Source organism: Oncorhynchus mykiss, chromosome 23 (assembly GCF_013265735.2).
Source record: "Oncorhynchus mykiss isolate Arlee chromosome 23, USDA_OmykA_1.1, whole genome shotgun sequence".
Classification (NCBI taxonomy): domain Eukaryota; kingdom Metazoa; phylum Chordata; class Actinopteri; order Salmoniformes; family Salmonidae; genus Oncorhynchus; species Oncorhynchus mykiss.
This window is the reverse complement of record NC_048587.1, coordinates 35,526,606-35,544,794: the sequence shown is the minus strand read 5'-3', so window position 1 is coordinate 35,544,794 and position 18,189 is coordinate 35,526,606.

Below are 18,189 nucleotides of genomic sequence, written 5' to 3'. Positions count from 1 at the left end.
CCGATTTTTATTTATTTTTTAAATTATTATAATTTGTTATTTAATCTTGATTTAACTAGGCAAGTCAGTTAAGAACACATTCTTATTTTCAATGACGGCCTAGAAACGGTGGGGTTAACTAGGGGGCACTATTTTTATGTTTGGAAAAATAACGTTCCCAAAGTAAACGGCCTATTTCTCAGGACCAGATGCTAGAATATGCATATAATTGACAGATTAGGATAGGAAACACTCTAAAGTTTCCAAAACTGTCAAAATATTGTCTGTGAGTATAACATAACTGATATTGCAGGCGAAACCCTGAGGAAAATCCAATCAGGAAGTGCCTCATTTTGAAACCCTTCTGTTCCTATGCATGCCTTTCCTCCATTTAAAGGAATATCAACCAGATTCCTTTCTCTCTGGCTTCCCTAAGGTGTCAACAGTCTTTAGACATAGTTTCAGGCTCTTATTTTGAAAAATGAGCGTGAAAGATCACATTGCGTAAGAGGATAGATGGGGGCTCTCAGAGTGAGTTTTTGCGCTACAGAGTAAAGCCGACATTGTTCCTCCCGCTGTTATTGAAAAACCTACACACTCGGTTGATATATTATCGAATATATATTTTAAAAACTACCTGAGGAATGATTATAAAAAAAACGTTTGACATGGTTCTATGGACATTATGAAGACTATTTGAAATTTCCTTCTGCGTTGTCTTGACACCTCTTTCCTGTAGATTTCTGAACATAACGCGACAAACTAACTTCGGCATTTTGGGTATAAAAATAATCTTTATGGAACAAAAGGAACATTTGTTGTGTAACTGGGAGTCTCGTGAGTGAAAACATCCGAAGATCATCAAAGGTAAAAGGTTAATTTGATTGCTTTTCTGATTTTCGTGACCAAGCTTCCTGATGCTAAGTGTACATAATGCTATGCTAGGCTATCAATAAACTTACACAAACGCTTGGATTGCTTTCGCTGTAAAGCATAATTTCAAAATCTGAGACGACAGGTGGATTAACAAAAGGCTAAGCTGTGTTGTGCAATATTGCACTTGTGATTTCATGAATATGAATATTTTTTAGTAATATTATTTGACTGTTGCGCTATGCTATTCAGCGGTTGCTGACGAAAATGATCCCGCGACAGGGATGGGTAGCGTCAAGAAGTTTTAACTGCCTCGTTCAGGGGCAGAACGACAGATTTTCACCTTGTCAGCTCGGGGGATCCAATCTTGCAACCTTACAGTTAACTAGTCCGACGCAATAACGACCTGCCTCTCTCTAGTTGCACTCCACAAGGAGACTGCCTGTTACGCAAATGCAGTAAGCCAAGGAAAGTTGCTAGCTAGCATTAAACTTATAAAAAACAATCAATCATAATCACTAGTTAACTACACATGGTTGATGATATTACTAGATATTATCTAGTGTGTCCTGCGTTGCATATAATCTGACTGAGCATACAAACATACAAGTATCTAAGTATCTGACTGAGCGGTGGTAGGCAGAAGCAGGCGGTAAACATGAGGCTGGTGTGACCGAAGTGAAATGGCTGGCTAGTTAGCGCGCGCTAATAGCGTTTCAAACTCCACTTGCTCTGAGCCTTGGGGTGGTTGTTTCCCTTGCTCTGCATGGGTAATGCTGCTTCGATGTGGTGGCTGTTGTCGTTGTGTTGCTGGTTCGAGCCCAGAGAGGAGCGAGGAGAGGAACGAAGGCTATACTGTTACACTGGCAATACTAAAGTGCCTATAAGAACATCCAATAGTCAAAGGTTAATGGAATACAAATGGTATAGAGGGAAATAGTCCTATAATAACTACAACCTAAAACTTCTTACCTGGGAATATTGAAGACTCCTGTTAAAAGGAACCACCAGCTTTCATATGTTCTCATGTTCTGAGCAAGGAACTGAAACGTTAGCTTTCTTACATAGCACATATTGCACTTTTACTTTCTTCTCCAACACTTTGTTTTTGCATTATTTAAACCAAATTGAACATGTTTCATTATCTACTTGAGGCTAAATTTATTTGATTGATGTATTATATTAAGTTAAAATAAGTGTTAATTCAGTATTGTTGTAATTGTCATTATTACAAATACATTATTTAAAAAATGTGTAATCGGCCGATTAATCGGTATCGGCTTTTTTGGTCCTCCAATAATCGGTATCGGCGTTGAAAAATCATAATCGGTCAACCTCTAATTTGTACATCTAGAATAGATTCCCCAGGTCAGTGGGGTTCTAAAGTACTGTACCAATGTTCCACCCTGGTGGAGTTTAAAGGGGATAGTTAATTTGAATTCAGCTGTACAGCACCTGTAAGACAATAACTCAGTTGTGGAAATAGGTCATAGAATGTACTGTACATGTGTCAAAACTACCGGACAGGTAAGTCGGTCACCCATAGACGTGCAACCATGTGTGCCTGTCACCCAGAGACCGATATGTCTCCTAAAAGGATTTACGGTATGATACTGTCAAGTAGTCTACTGGTCTACGGGATCACACTGGTAGAGGGAGTCACTGAAAGGTATGGAGAAGACCTGGATCGAACAAGGGTAGTATGACCGTATGGATTCTTGTTGAGATAATGCACACACACACACATACATGCACGTACAGATGCAGGCATGCACGCACAGTCACACATAATCATTAAGTGAAATGCCTTGGACCTTGAATCCATCTTGAAAACCTCAATGTTCCACTGTTACGTAGTAAAGCACACCCTATCCGGTGGCTCACCATACAGTGAGCCAGCAGTCCTCCTTGGTCAGAGAGAAGCTGTACCGACACTCGGCTCACCCTGATGTTGCCCAAAACTCTGACACATGAGGGCCATGTTCATTAGGGCACACTGTTGAAAAATATTTTGCAACATCAGGGTGAGCCGAACAAGTTCAGATAGTACCATTTTGGACTGTTTTCTTACGTTTCGTGCCTACTGATCAAGATCCAATACCAGTCTTTCATTTGTCATGGAGTTCTCACAGGACAGTCAGAGAGGGATTGTGAGAGAGAGAGTCTTAGTTACCTTCTAAACAGGGTTTCTTCACCTCCAGGTTTCAAGGATAACATTCTACCTGCATGTTTGATAAGATTCTTACCAGTTTCCATGTTTCAGAGAAGTGGGGAAATATAATTCGTACTTCTTGTAAACTTGGCTACGACACATTTATTCACTAAGACTGATAACAGAAAGTAGTTCAGAGTGATTAGACATCAGTTATATTGAGTCCTTTGTCTGAAATATTTGAAAGGTTTGATCCGACCCACCACAACTGATTCAGCTAATTTAATTCTTGGTAATATTTTTTTTAGTTGAACCAGGTGTGTAAGTGCTAGTCTAACAAAAATATTCACCACCTATGGATCCCTAAGGAATGGATTGAGAGACTATTTTAGGACCCTTTCCTAGAGTCAGAGGAGATGAGAGAGAGAGGGGTTGAACAGGTGAAACATCATAAAAGTGATTCAGAATAATTAGTATAATATTCCATCTCTTTTATCCTTCACATCTCTCATGTTTCCCTGTTCTCTATGCTTTTCCTAAGGCTAGGGCCTTGGGTGGTTGCATAGCTGTCTCTTGAGAGAGCTGGTTAAACAATACAGACACACATACAAAGAGATGCGCACACACCCAGGGTTGGGGAGTAACTGATTACATCTAAAATATTGTAATCAGATTACAAATACTTTTGGAAAACTAGATTACTTCTTGGATTGCTTTAAAATAATTTCTGTTCTCAATGACTTTCAATTTGGCTTTGAAAAAAGGCAGAAGTTTAAAGGTGCACTTTGCAGAAATAGCTCTGCCATTTCCTGGTTGCTAAAATTCTAATAGTTCACCTAATCCATAGCCCCCAAAAATATATTTTCAACTGTTTGAAGCTGGTTTACAAAACCGAAAGTAAAAGACGCAAAAACTAAACTTTAGACTGGGAAGCATAGAAATAGTGCACCGAACAGATCTACCACTTCTTAAACTTGCTTTCACAAAAAAACGACAGGTCACTTTCTATGTGAATTTGGTCAGGTCGCCCCAAAAAGTTACATAGTGCAGCTTTAAATTTGTTCCTCCTGGGCAAGTCTGGCCACAAGTCAGAGACCACTATGATCACACACCAAATGCTTTTGAGGGGTCATTTTTGTCTTCTTCTAATGCCTCGTTAAGGGAAAGTGATCCAAAAGTAATGGAAAGTAATCAGATTACGTTACCGAGTTTGGGTAATCCAAAAGTTATATTACTGATACAAATGCTGTACAGGTAAGTAGTAACTATAATGGATTACATTTAGAAAGTAGCCTGCACACAAACGAATAAACATGCACACAAAAGAATAAACAAATAATTTATGCACAGACGTTCCAGCATCTTCAGGTAGTTTAGCCTGATGGCTCTGCCACAAAGACAGGGTCAAAAAACAAAGCCAGTATGACATTGTGACTCATCTCAACCAATGCAAGGACACACACTGGTTTCGTAATCATAATACACACTCATTATTCTGACACTACATAGACTGGATATATCATTGTCTTCCAGTACTGCCACATCATTCCATTGAAAACCCAAACACTGCTTGTTAATCAGGTTCTAAGGCTGTGTGTGAGTCATATTGTCGTAAGCAAGCACAGCGCAGACGTGTGATATTTCCAATCTGCAAAGAGTTACCATTAGAGATGGACAGGTAACTGCCAAAATAAAGGAAACACTTGAGTAAATGAGGAATACAAAGTATATTGAAAGCAGGTGCTTCCACACTGGTGTGGTTCCTGAGTTAATTAAACAGTTAACACCCCATCATGCTTAGGGTCATGTATAAAAATGCCAGTTGCCCCTTATTTTGGCTCCCATGGCTAGTGACTTTGAAAGAGGGGTCTCAAACGTTTAAAGGGGGGGTTGTGTGTGTGTGTGTGTGTGTGTGTGTGTGTGTGTGTGTGTGTGTGTGTGTGTGTGTGTGTGTGTGTGTGTGTGTGTGTGTGTGTGTGTGTGTGTGTGCGTGCGTGCGTGCGTGCGTGTGTGTCTCAGTCCAATTGAACACTTATGGGAAATTCTGGAGCGGCGCCTGAGACAGTGTTTTCCACCACCATCAACAAAACACCAAATAATGGAATAATGATTTCGCATCCCCCCAATAGAGTTCCAGACACATTTAGAATCTATTCCAAAGCACATTGAAGCTGTTCTGGTGGCTCGTGGTAGCCTGACGCCCTATTAAGACACTTTATGTTGGACCCTCAGAAATTGATAGCTTGTTACAACATGCATTTGACCAAAACTGGATCACCAAGCATGAGCACAAATCCCTAAATGTCACCTATCCAGTCACCCCAGTCCTTAATTCCCTTCTGAAAGTACATAAGAACCCTGCTCACCCTCCACCGTATTATCAACGGCATAGAATCAGTCACAGACCCCCTTTCGAAATTCATAGATTTTTTTTCAGAAAAATGTTTTTTAAGTTGCCATCCTTTTTAAGACAAAATATCTACTCAACTGCTTAAATGACTGTCAAATTGATTCAGATGTACTACTCATTACTCGTGTTCACAATGAAGACAATAACCCTTTTACCCATATTACGCTAAAGCGCTAAATTGGCAACATCATTTTATTTTGGTGTTTATCTAAAGAGAATCTGGATTACTTTGTTATCTGAACAACACAAGGACTTTCCTCTAATTCACTGTTGAAAGTGACCCCAACAGCATCAACTTCCTAGATCTCAAAATATTCAAGGATGATCAAAATCCACACTACCATCTATCGGAAACCAAGAGAGGAATACTGTCCTCCTCTTCTATAGTAATCATCCGTGACATCTCAAAACAGATATCCTGCCTGGCCAGTTTCTACGCCTGAGTCGCAACTGCTCTACACTCAAAGAGCTGACACAGGTTCCAGAGGATATTGTAGTCCAATCCTCCAGCGCGCCCACCTCCAGGCTCAGGACATGCCCAGACCGTCACTTCTAGCTCAGAAGCCCCAAATGAACAGCATGGCATGACTGTGCATTGTAACATGACTTCAGTCATTGTTCAAATCAAAAATGCCAAAACAGTAGCCTATTCTACAAACTGACTGGGCAAATACTGGTTCAATCAACATTGTTTCCACGTATTTAAACCCCAAAAATAAATGTGTTGAATCAACTTGAATCAACTTGTAAAACTGTTTGGATTAGAACATGAGGGCATTTTGTCATTTTGTAACCCAACTTTTAACCTAAATCTAATTACATGGTAATTTTTTGTTGTTGATTTTACAATGATTTCACGTTAGTTGACAACTCAACCAAAAGTAAATCAAAAATGTGCCCAGTGAGGATGCTCCAGCCTCTGGCGGAAAATCCCCCTCTGTCCTCATATAGAGGAGCACGCACAATCAGGGACACCCTCGTCCAATCTTTCCAAAAGCCTGACCGTTCAAACTGGTTACCTCTACACGGAACTATAAGTGTGGAAGATGTGCTCAATGTAACAACACAGCAAACTGTAAGTACTTCACACACCCTTTACCTGGCCGAAAGTTCTACCAGAGACAGTTCATCAATTGTAACTCCACCAACATTATGTTTATTCTTACGTGCCCATGTGGTACAGCCTACAGTATGTGGGCCAAACAAAAATATGTTTAAAAATAAGAATATCTGAACATAAAACAGCTATCTGCACTGGCAATATTAAATATGCTATGGCAAAACACTACTTAGAAGCCATATGTGTGTATGTATTTGTATATACTGTATAATGTCACCGTTTGTTTTGAATACCACTATGCACCACCCTCACACAGGTCTGGGCAATTAATTATGTAATTATCACCTTGGCACTTGCATAAAAAAAACTGTGGCTTTGGCACATCTCCCAATGAGCTGATGAAGGCATCACTGCCGAAGCATGTTAGCATGCCCAGCCTAAAATAGAAAGGTGAAATGAGGTTAAGTCTTTTTTGTCTTCGAAAATACATAAATTGAGTGAAGCCTTTCCCAATTTCCTTGGGATTTCATTTGAAGTCATTGTCATGTACAGTGCCTTCAGAAAGTATTCACACCACATTTGGTTGTGTTACAAAGTGGGATTGAAATGGATTTAAATGTAGTTTTTGTCAATGATCTACACAAAATACTTAACGTCAAAGTGGAGGAAGAATTATCTTTAATAAGAAAATGAAAATAAAACACTAATATATCTTGATTAGATAAGTATTCAACCCCCTGAGTAAATACCTGTTAGAATCCCCTTTGGCTGTGCTTACAGAGTCTTTCTGGGTAAGTCTATAAGAGCTTTGCACACTTGGTTTGTACAATATTTGCCCATTAGTCTTAAAGAATGTGTCAAGCTGTGTCAAGTTGGTTGTTGATCATTGCTAGACAGTCCTTTCAAGTCTTGTCATAGATTGTCAAGCCAATTTTAGTAATAACTAGGTCACTTGTAATAACTAGGTCATCTTGGTAAGCAACTCCAGTTTACATTTGGCCTTGTTTCAGGTTATTGTCCTGCTGAAAGGTGAATCTGTTTCCCAGTATCTGTTGGAAAGCAGACTGAACTAGGTTTTCCTTTAAGATTTTGTCTGTGCTTTGCTCTACTCTGTTTATGTTTATGAGAATAAACTCCCTAGTCCTTGCAGATAAAAAAGCATACACATAACAGGAAGCAGCCACCACCATTCTTCTAAATATGAAGAGCGATACTCAGTTTTGTGTTGTGCTGGATTGGCCCTAAACATAACGCTTTGTGTTCAGGACAAAAAGTGAATTGCTTTGCCAACATATTTTTACAGTTTTACTTTAGAGCATTACTGCAAACAAGATGTATGTTTTTGAATATTTTTGTATTCTGTACAGGCTTCCTTCTTTTCACTCTGTTATTTATGTTAGTATTGTGGAGTAACTACAACGTTGTTGATCCATCCTCAGTTATTTCCTATCACGTCCATTAAACTAACTATTTTTAAATCACCATTGGCCTCATGGTGATTGCTTCCTGGTGGCTTACTCTGCTAAAGCAGTTGACTCCCAATCAATAGTGCACAGTCTAGCGTGGGTTCGAGCCCCCTTCGCAGCAAGCTTATTTCTTGGGATGCCGAGTGGTGCAGCGGTCTCTGGCACTGCATCTCAGTGCTAGAGGCGTCGCTAAAGACCCTGTTTTAATTCCAGGCTGTATCACAACCGGCCATGATTGGGGTCCCATAGGGTGGTGCACAATTGGCCCAGCATCGTCCAGGTTAGGGTTTGGCCAGGGTAGGCTGTCATTGTAAATAAGAATTTGTTGTTAACTGACTTGCCTAGTTAAATAAAGGTTAAATAAATAAATCCCTGAGCGGTTTCCTTCCTCTCTGGCAACTGATTTAGGAAGGGTGCCTGTGTCTTTGTAGTGACTGGGTATATTGATACACCATACAAAGTGTCAAATTAATAACTGCAACATGCTCAAAGGGATATTCAATGTCTGTTTAGTTTTTTTTTACCCATCTACCAATAGGTTTGCGAACCAAGGGAAAAACTCCCTGGTCTTTGTGGTTGAATCTGTGTTTGAAATTCACTGCTCGACTTAGATTACTCGACTACCCGACTTAGATTGGGTAGTCATTTAAAAATAATGTTAAACACTATTATTGCACACATATTGAGTCCGTGCGACTTATAATGTGACAATTTTACTCCTGAACTTATTTAGGCTTGCCATAACAAAAGGGTTGACTACTTATTGGCTCAAGACATTTCAGCTTTACATGTTTTATTAATTTGAAAACACTTATTAGAACATACTTTCTATTTGACATTATGGGGTATTGTGTGTAGATCAGTGACACAAAATCTCAATATAATCAGATTCAGACTGTAACACAACAAAATGTGGAAAAAGTCAAGGGGTGTGAATACTTTCTGAAGGCACTGTATGGCAGCACAGCCAGCTAAGACAGTGAGGTTGGGCACCTGTTACACACTCCACTTTCTGTTGGTGTTTCCTTAACAACTGTTTGTTGACTAATGTTTTGAATACCACTATGCGTTTCTTTGTATTTTTTTGAAAACATTTAAGAGTGCTGCCATTTCCCAGTGTTCTTGGGATTGCATTTGAAGTCATTGTCATATATGGCAGAGCAGCCAGCTAATGAAGTGAGAGAGCGCACCTGTTACCCACTCCACCGTATGTTGGTGTTTCCTTTGTATGGGAAGTTACCTGTATATGATGGGTCAGTGTCCATAGTACAATTTACTAGCTGGGTCTGTGTGTGAATGAACCATCTACTATTGAGGTTTAACCTGACTACAATACCAAGCATTCACCATCTCTCTCTCTCTCTCTCATACACACACCCACACACACTGACACTCATGCAGTGCACCTCAGGTATCTGTGACTAACTTGACATTAACGTGACATTAATTCCAACAGCAGGGGACAAACTTAACAGATTCTGCTCTACTAAAGCACAACATTGCTGAAACAAGCAGAACATTTCATCTGCAAGTAGCATACTGAGCTATCACAGGAATATATGTATGCACAATGTGCACAAAGGGAAGCCTTCACCGGGTGCCTGCCATCTCTATCTAGAAGAGGGGGGGGGCTGAGTATGAGAAAGTGTATGTATGAATGTTCATGTTTATGCTTATTATTATTATTTCATGAATTTTGAATTATATTCACACTTTCATAATTTCACCCTCTAGTGTCATCATTTGTTCTCTCTTTGTTCCCTCTCTCTCCTCCCCCTGTTCCTGACCACAGGTGACAAACTGCACCTGTGACCAGTGGGGATCCTATACTGAACAAAAATATGAATGTAAAGTGACGGTCCCAGGTTTCATGAGCTGAAATAAGAAATCCCAGAAATGTTCCATATGCACAAAAAGCTTAATTCTCTCAAATTTTGTGCACAAATTTGTTCACAACCCTATTGGTGAGCATTTCTCCTTTGCCAAGATAATTCATCTACCTGGAGTATTTCTGTCTGTAATAGAGCCCATTTGTGGGGAAAAACTCATGCTGGTTTGCTGGGCCTGGCTCCCCAGGGGGTGTGCCTGGCTTCCAAGTTGGTGGGGCCATGCCCTCCCAGGACCACCCATGGCTGCACCCCTGCCCAGTCATGTGAAATCCATTATTTATTTGAATTGACTGATTTCCTTATATGAACTGTAACTCAGTAAAATCTTTGAAATTGTTGCATTTTGTATTTATATTTTTGTTCAGTTTAATAGTGGGATGCTATGGGGTGGGGTGTCTTCTCGAGGAGGCCTGCTTAATCTCACCTTTACCAAGTGTTTGTTATTTTCAGCCTGAAGGCCATGTATTTTGCACCAGAAAACATGGTCCTGGGATTCTCTTCATAGATATAGCCCAGGAAACATGGTCCTGGGATTCTCTTCATAGATATAGCCCAGGAAACATGGTCCTGGGATTCTCTTCATAGATATAGCCCAGGAAACATGGTCCTGGGATTCTCTTCATAGATATAGCCCAGGAAACAACCTGCCTGTGACACACAAGTCAATGAGAAACAAGACATTCTGTATCTACATTCTGTATCTAATGTTTTCTGCGTGTGTGTCACGCCCTGATCTGTTTCACCTGTCTTTGTGATTGTCTCCACCCACCTCCAGGTGTCACCTGTTTCCTCATTAGTCCCTGGGTACTTATTCCTGTGTTCCCTGCTTGTCTGTTGCCAGTTTGTCTTGTTTGTCAAGTCAACCAGTGTGGTTTTTCCATTTCCCTGCTTTTTTTTTGTTGTTGTTTGTTTTCCTTCTCTCTGTTTTGCTAGTCCTCCCAGTTGTGACCCTTGCATGTCTGGACTCTGAACCCACCTGCCTGACCATTCTGCTTGCCCTGACCCCGAGCCTGCCTGTCACTCTGTACATCTTGGACTCTGACCTGGTTTGGATCTTTTGCCTGTCCACGACCATTCTGTTGCCTACCCCTTGAATTATAATAAATATCAGAGACTCAAACCATCTGCCTCCCGTGTCTGCATCTGGGTCTCGCCTTGTGCCCTTATAGTGTGAAGGGAACCATAGGGGGTCTGTGTAGGGCGTGTCATTGTTGTATCGATTATAGTTCCTTTATAAAAAGTGACATTTGTTATGTTGTTACTTGTTTAGAAGTGGCTTGGAAATTATGGTGTGACTGTTCTTGTGTGGGTTGGACAAAGATTATTGTGTAACGATGGACTCTTCTCTTCCAAAACAAACAGTCCCTGTGGCTGTAGCACGCCATGCCAAGAGACGCCTCCCTGTTCCCTCCATGACCGGTTTAACACCTAGACAGCCACGTGCTTCTGTTGTTAGATCAGCTGTCACCTACACACACACACGCAGGCATGTATGCACGCATACACACACACATACGCACACAAGTACATATGCGCACACACGCTTATGCAAGCACGCACTCATGCACTCACACAGTCGCACATACACACACACACTCATACACGCTTCAGTTGTCACACGCGCACACACATTCCTGTCAATCAAGCCTTTATCTTATTTTTGGGGAAATTAGACCATTCCGAAACTTTTCCAGATTGTTTTTTTAATAACAAAAAGCACCGGATTATAACACTGATGGTGATGTCCTAAAAACTTAAAATGTTACAACCCGTATCTGTCTGTCAAAATATACAGTTGGAGGCTTACCACCAGTCTGAGTGACACGAATTCTCTAGACAAACAGGTCACAGTCTCTCAGCCAGACAACTAATCACTCTTGAATCTAGACAAACCGGAAATACTGGGTTGCATCTTAAGTCTAAAGTGGCTTGCTCTCCTCGTCTCTCCTCTCCTTGTTTACTCTTCTATTTTCTTACTGATCTGAAAACACAGGCTAGGTGAATTCACAGACTAGATTGGAACGTGAGGGAGTCCAATCCGGCCCGTGGGTGGTTTGAGTAAAAAACAAAAGGGGAACTCGAAACTTTGTAGAAATTATAATGGACCTACATTCATATAGTTTGTTAACTGTGTCCAGCTTGCTGATAATCACCGAAATTTAAGCTACAGAGAGCATAAAAAATTCCCAAAACGATAGAAGACTACTTTTTGTCAATTTTGACTGCGAGGAAATATAACCAATTTTCAGTGCGATCTTCCAGTCCTCGTTGAAGACCGAAATCAGCCCCCAGGGCAAAAATAGTTTGACACCCCTGATTTAGACTATTAGGTCACACCCCTGGCCAGGTCTCTTAGCGACACGTCACCGTACACATCCACACCTGTCGACTGAAGTGTCATGACATCACACAACCATTCACACTTTTTACTGCCATCTACTTTTGAGATAACCACACATCAATCTAGATGGGAATTTGATAATAGTCTAGGCCTACCACATAGTTTCCACTGAGATTTGGTGACACTGTGTCAAGAGAATGGCGTTTGTTATGCTGATCAGCTGCACTGAGACATGGCTGTGTAGTGTGTAGACTTCTATGTCATACAGCCACCCGTGATACAAGTCAGTATTCAATGTCCATCCACGTCTGAGGATGTCGGGAGATGACATAACAACCAACCACTAGGGGCAACCAGGAGCACTCTTAATTTCAAATATGTTTCCTTTTTGCTAGGGCATTGTAGACGGCGATGGTGGATGGCATCTGCCTGTGGTGCCTGTTTGAATCCAGCGATATAAAAATGTTTTTGAGATTTTTGTTTTAATTAAGCCTATCCCAAACCTTAAACCTTAACCATTCGGAGTTAATACCTAACCTTAAGATTTCTGAGTTACTGGCTAAACGTAACCTCGAAATGTGATGTTTGCAACAACTTAGAAATTTGACGTTTGAGAAATATGGAGAAATATGGATGACATGAGACTGTGAGAGCTAGCTGGATCATAAATAGTAATAATTTGGAGGTTTTCTCCCCACAATGGTCATTCATTGAATATGGAGAAATGTATCTCAAGTATGGGCCTTGGTCAAAAGTAGTGTACTGAATAGGGTGCCATTTTGGATGCAGACAGGGTGTTAGAGACAGATAGAGGGGTGAATCAGGGACCTTTGCACTTCAAATATTGACTGTGAGTCAATAACCCAGCCTCCAGCCCACCTACTGATTCTATCTTTGATGCCTGCCACCTCTGACCCTATAGCCTGTTACACTGGCTGTGTGTGTATGTGGGTGCAGTCACAGTCCAGCCCTACTCAATATATTTGTTTGATAATTACGCCATCTATTGAATTTCCATTAGAATCACACTTGGATGCAGTTCTACAATTTCTCCACTAGAGGTCATATGTGGCTTGGCTATTCTAGAGAGTAGTCAAAAACCAGATGGGGGAGAAAAATGGAGAGAAGCCACTTCAGAACACTATTGAGACACCAGGTCAACAATCTTGCTGTGGTTTATTAGAGGAGTCCCCAGCACAACGTGCACCTGAGTGAAGATCATGCTGTTTAATCAGCTTCTTGATATGCCACACCTGTCAGATGGATGGATTATCTTGGCAAAGAAGAAATGCTCAGGGATGTAAACAAATTTGTGCACAAAATTTGAGAGAAATAAGCTTTTTGTGTGTATGAAAAAGGTATGGGATCTTCAATTTCAGCTCCTGAAACCTGGGACCAACACTTTACATGTTGTGTTTATTTTTTCAAATCACTTGTCCATAGTCTGCCTATAGTTATAATACCATATCCAACCTACTCCCAAATCCCAATGACGGGATGCTTTCTCTCTTGTCAGTCCCTAGAACATAGTATATATATTTTTTGTATTCAGTATGGTATGACGCCCTCACTGCCTGTAGAACAGTCGATGATATAGTTTCTCTTCTTTCAGTATTGTATTCACGCGGTGTCACAGGAAGGTCCAAGAAGATCATTAATGACCTCAGCCACCTGAGCAATGGCCTGTTCACCTTGCTACCATCTAGAAGGTGGAGACAGTATATTGTAGGTGCATCAAAGCTGGGACCAAGAGCCTGAAAAACAGCTTGTATCTCCAGACCAACAGACTGTTAAATAGTCACCACTAGCCGGCCTCCTCCCAGTACCCTGCCCTGAACTAGCCGGCTACCGCCTGGTATTCTACCCTGTACCTTAGAGACAGCTTATGTACAGCACATTTGTAAAGTATTCAGACTCCTTGACTTACTCCACATTTTGTTATGTTACAGACTTAGTGCAAAATGGATGGAGAGAAACAAATCCTCACCAATCTACACACATTTCCCCATAATGACAAAGTGAAACAAGTTTTTAGGAATTTTATAAATGTATAAAAAAAACACACACACAAAAAAAACGTATTTTAAAAAAAAAAGTATTCAGACCCTTTGCTATGAGACGCGAAATTGAGCTCAGGTGCATCCTGTTTCCATTGGTCATCCTTGAGATGTTTCTACAAATTGATTGGAGTCCACCTGTGGTAAATTCAATTGATTGGACATGATTTGGAAAGGCACACACCCATCTATATAAGGTCCCACAGTTGACAGTGCATATCAGAGCAAGAGCTAAGCTATGAGGTCAAAGGAATTGTCTGTAGAGCTCCGAGACAGGATTGTGTCGAGACACAGATCTGGGGAAGGGTGCCAAAAATGTCTGCAGCATTGAAGGTCTCCAAGAATCTCCAAGAACTGAGCAATCAGGGGAGAAGGACCTTGGTCAGGGAGGTGACCAATTACCCGACGGTGACTCTGACAAAGCGTACCTCTGTGGAGATGGGAGAACCTTCTAGAAGGACAACCATCTCTGCAACACTCCACCAATCAGGCCTTTATGGTAAAGTTGCCAGACAGAAGCCACTCCCCAATAAAAGGCACATGACAGCCCGCTTGGAGTTTGCCAAAAGGCACCTAAAGGACTCTCAGACCATGAAAAACAAGAATAACTGGTCTGATGAAACCAAGATTGAACTCTTTGGCTTGAATGCCACACATCAAGTCTGGAGGAAACCTGGCGGTGACGCAGGGTGGTGGCAGCATCATGCTCTGGGGATGTTTTTTAGTGGCAGGGACTGGGAGACTAGTCAGGATCGAGGAAAAGATGAACGGAGCAAAGTACAGAGAGTCACTGATAAAAATCTGCTCCAGAGTGCTCAGGACCTCAGACTGATGCGAAGGTTCACCTTCCAACAGTACAACAACCCTAAACACACAGCCAAGACAAAGCAGGAGTGACTTCGGGACAAGTCTTGTAATGTCCTTGAGTGGCCCAGCCAGAGCTAGAAGGTGGAGACAGTGGAGAGACCTGAAAATAGCTGTGCAGCGACGCTCCCCATCCAACCTGACAGAGCTTGAGAGGATCTGCAGAGAAGAATGTAGGAACTCCCTACCCAAAAAATAAAATAACATTTCATTGGTCACATACACATGGTTAGCAGATGTTAATGCTAGTGTAGCGAAATGGTTGTGCTTCTAGTTCCGACAGTGCAGTAATATCTAACAAGTAATCTAACAATTTCACAACAACTACTTTATACACACAAGTGTAAAGAGATGAATAAGAGTATGGACATATACATATATGGATGAGCGATGGCCGTGCGGCATAGGCAAGATGCAGTAGATGGTATAGAGTACAGTATATACATATGAGATGAGTAATGTAGGGTATGTAAACATTATATCAAGTGGCATTTTTTAAAGTGACTTGTGATTCATTTATTACATCCAGGTGTGCCACATTTACATTTATTACATACAGGTGTGCCACATTTACATTTATTACATACAGGTGTGCCAAGCTTGTAGCTTCATACATAAGAAGACTCTAAGCTTTAATCGCTGCCAAAGACGCTTCAACAAAGTACTGAGTAATGGGGCTGAATACTTATGTAAATGTGATATTTCAATTTTTTTGTTTTTATATAAAAAACAGTTTTTTCTTTGTCATTATGGGGTATTGTGTGTAGATTGATAACGGAAATAAACGATTTAATACATTTTAGAATAAGGTTGTAACAAAGCAAAATGTGGAAAAAGTCAAGGGTCTGACTACTTTCCGAGTGAATTGCATGCATGAACACTGGTCACTTTAATGATGTTTACACACGGTTTTACCCACTTCATATGAATATACTGTATTTTCATCAAGGCTCATCTCAACTACTGCTGTACACACCTTTTATATTCATATACTGTCCATACAATCTATACACACCATAATATACATATAGATTTATATTCCAGTGCTGATATTTCTTGATGTCTTTCTTTACATTTTTAGGGATTAGTTGTTTTGTATGGTTCGGTAATACTGAACTGATGGAGCTGGAAACATAAGCATTTTGATGTACCTGCGATAACATCTGTACCTGCGATAACATCTGTACCTGCGATAACATCTGTACCTGTGATAACATCTGTACCTGCGATAATATCTGCAAAATATGTGTACGTGACCAACAAACTTTGATTTGGTTTGATTTGACCCTAGTAAAGTTTAGGAAAGCTCTCTTAGCCTGGCTGGCTGGCTGGCTGGATGACATCTGTGTGGGCGAGCTGCTCCAGGATTACATTTCTATAATTTTGATGGGAGGGATTTCACATACAACCAGCCAGGACTAATGGACCAGCCATACTACTCACTGTGGTTAATTTAGTAATGAGAAATGGGAGGGAGGGAGGGAGGGGGGAAATGATAAAGTTTTTGACAAATATGCATTTTTTAGACCTGATTTGCTAGTTTTTCTTTAGTCTAAGTTGGATACAAATATTTGTATATATGATTTAACTATTACCATATGTTACACTTTTTTTGTTTCTGTGTTGAGGATAGAAAGCATGTGTGGGAGGCTAAGAGCCACTTGGGTTTATAGTTTGTGTTTGTTTTTTGGGATGTCACTTCCTGCACATGGAGGAGGGTAATACATAAAGTGATGGTTAGATTATGTTTAAATTATGAAGTCAATCTGCATGTGACCTGGATTTAAAAGGAATATCGCAGAGACTGGTGTAAAAATATGGTGAAATGAAACTCTCTGTCACTCATGTTTACACCAAGCCAATGCCTTTTAACGTTAGTAATACATCAAGTTAGAATCAAGTTAGCTACCTAGCTTCTTTCCCTGTTGGCTAGTGATAGCTAGTGATAGTGACACACAGAGCTAGGCCTATTTGAAACATCGCTTGGCCGCATTTACCTGCCAGGATCCTATGGTTCTAATGTTGAATTTAGCCTTAAAATGCTTTTGGGAAACCGGGCCCAGATTAAGTAGCTTGTAAACCACCCAAAGTCTTGAAAACCCAATGGAAAACCCAAATAGATTTTTGTCCAAAGTGTAGAAAAAAAACTAAAACTAAAAAACTAAAACGTGCACGCACGCACGCACACACACACACACACACACACACACACACACACACACACACACACACACACACACACACACACACACACACACACACACATACATAAGGACGACAGATGAAACCTGGCTCATTGTTTCTCTGGGTGTGCAGCAGGACGGAAAGTAAATTTCAGGCCCCAGTGGAGACAATACTTTTAACTGTTGCTCTTAGTTAAACACACGGTGTGCGTGCATGTGTGCGTGTGTTTGTGTTGTGTTTGTGTATTTGTGTTATGTTGACATTTTGAGTGTGTAACTTGCTGTCATTGTTCCTGAGTGGAAAACAGTTTTTTGAGTGTTTGCAGTGGAATGAAATAATGTTGAAGAATTAAACACCGACTGCAAACAGACTTAACATTGTGTAGCATCACATTAAATAAAACACAGACACAAATATATAGATCAGAGGGACAGATGACAAAGATATTTTAGTAAGTTTGTGTATGTGAATGTGAGGCTCCTGTGTGTGTGTGTGTGTGTGTGTGTGTGTGTGTGTGTGTGTGTGTGTGTGTGTGTGTGTGTGTGTGTGTGTGTGTGTGTGTGTGTGTGTGTGTGTGTGTGTGTGTAGAGAAGTTTAATTGAGCTAAAGGATCCTGCTTCAATCCAGGATTAGAGATGATCTCTCTCTCTGTGTTTATCTTCCACTGGACTCTCCACAGAGGTTTAACTCAGTTACACACACACACACACACACACACACACACACACACACACACACACACACACACACACACACACACACACACACGCACACGCACACGCACACACACACACACACACACACACACACACACACACACACACACACACACACACACACACACAGAAAGACACACACCACACAAGTAGGGCTGACCATACTCGTATTCGTAATCACATCCGTAATTGACAGTT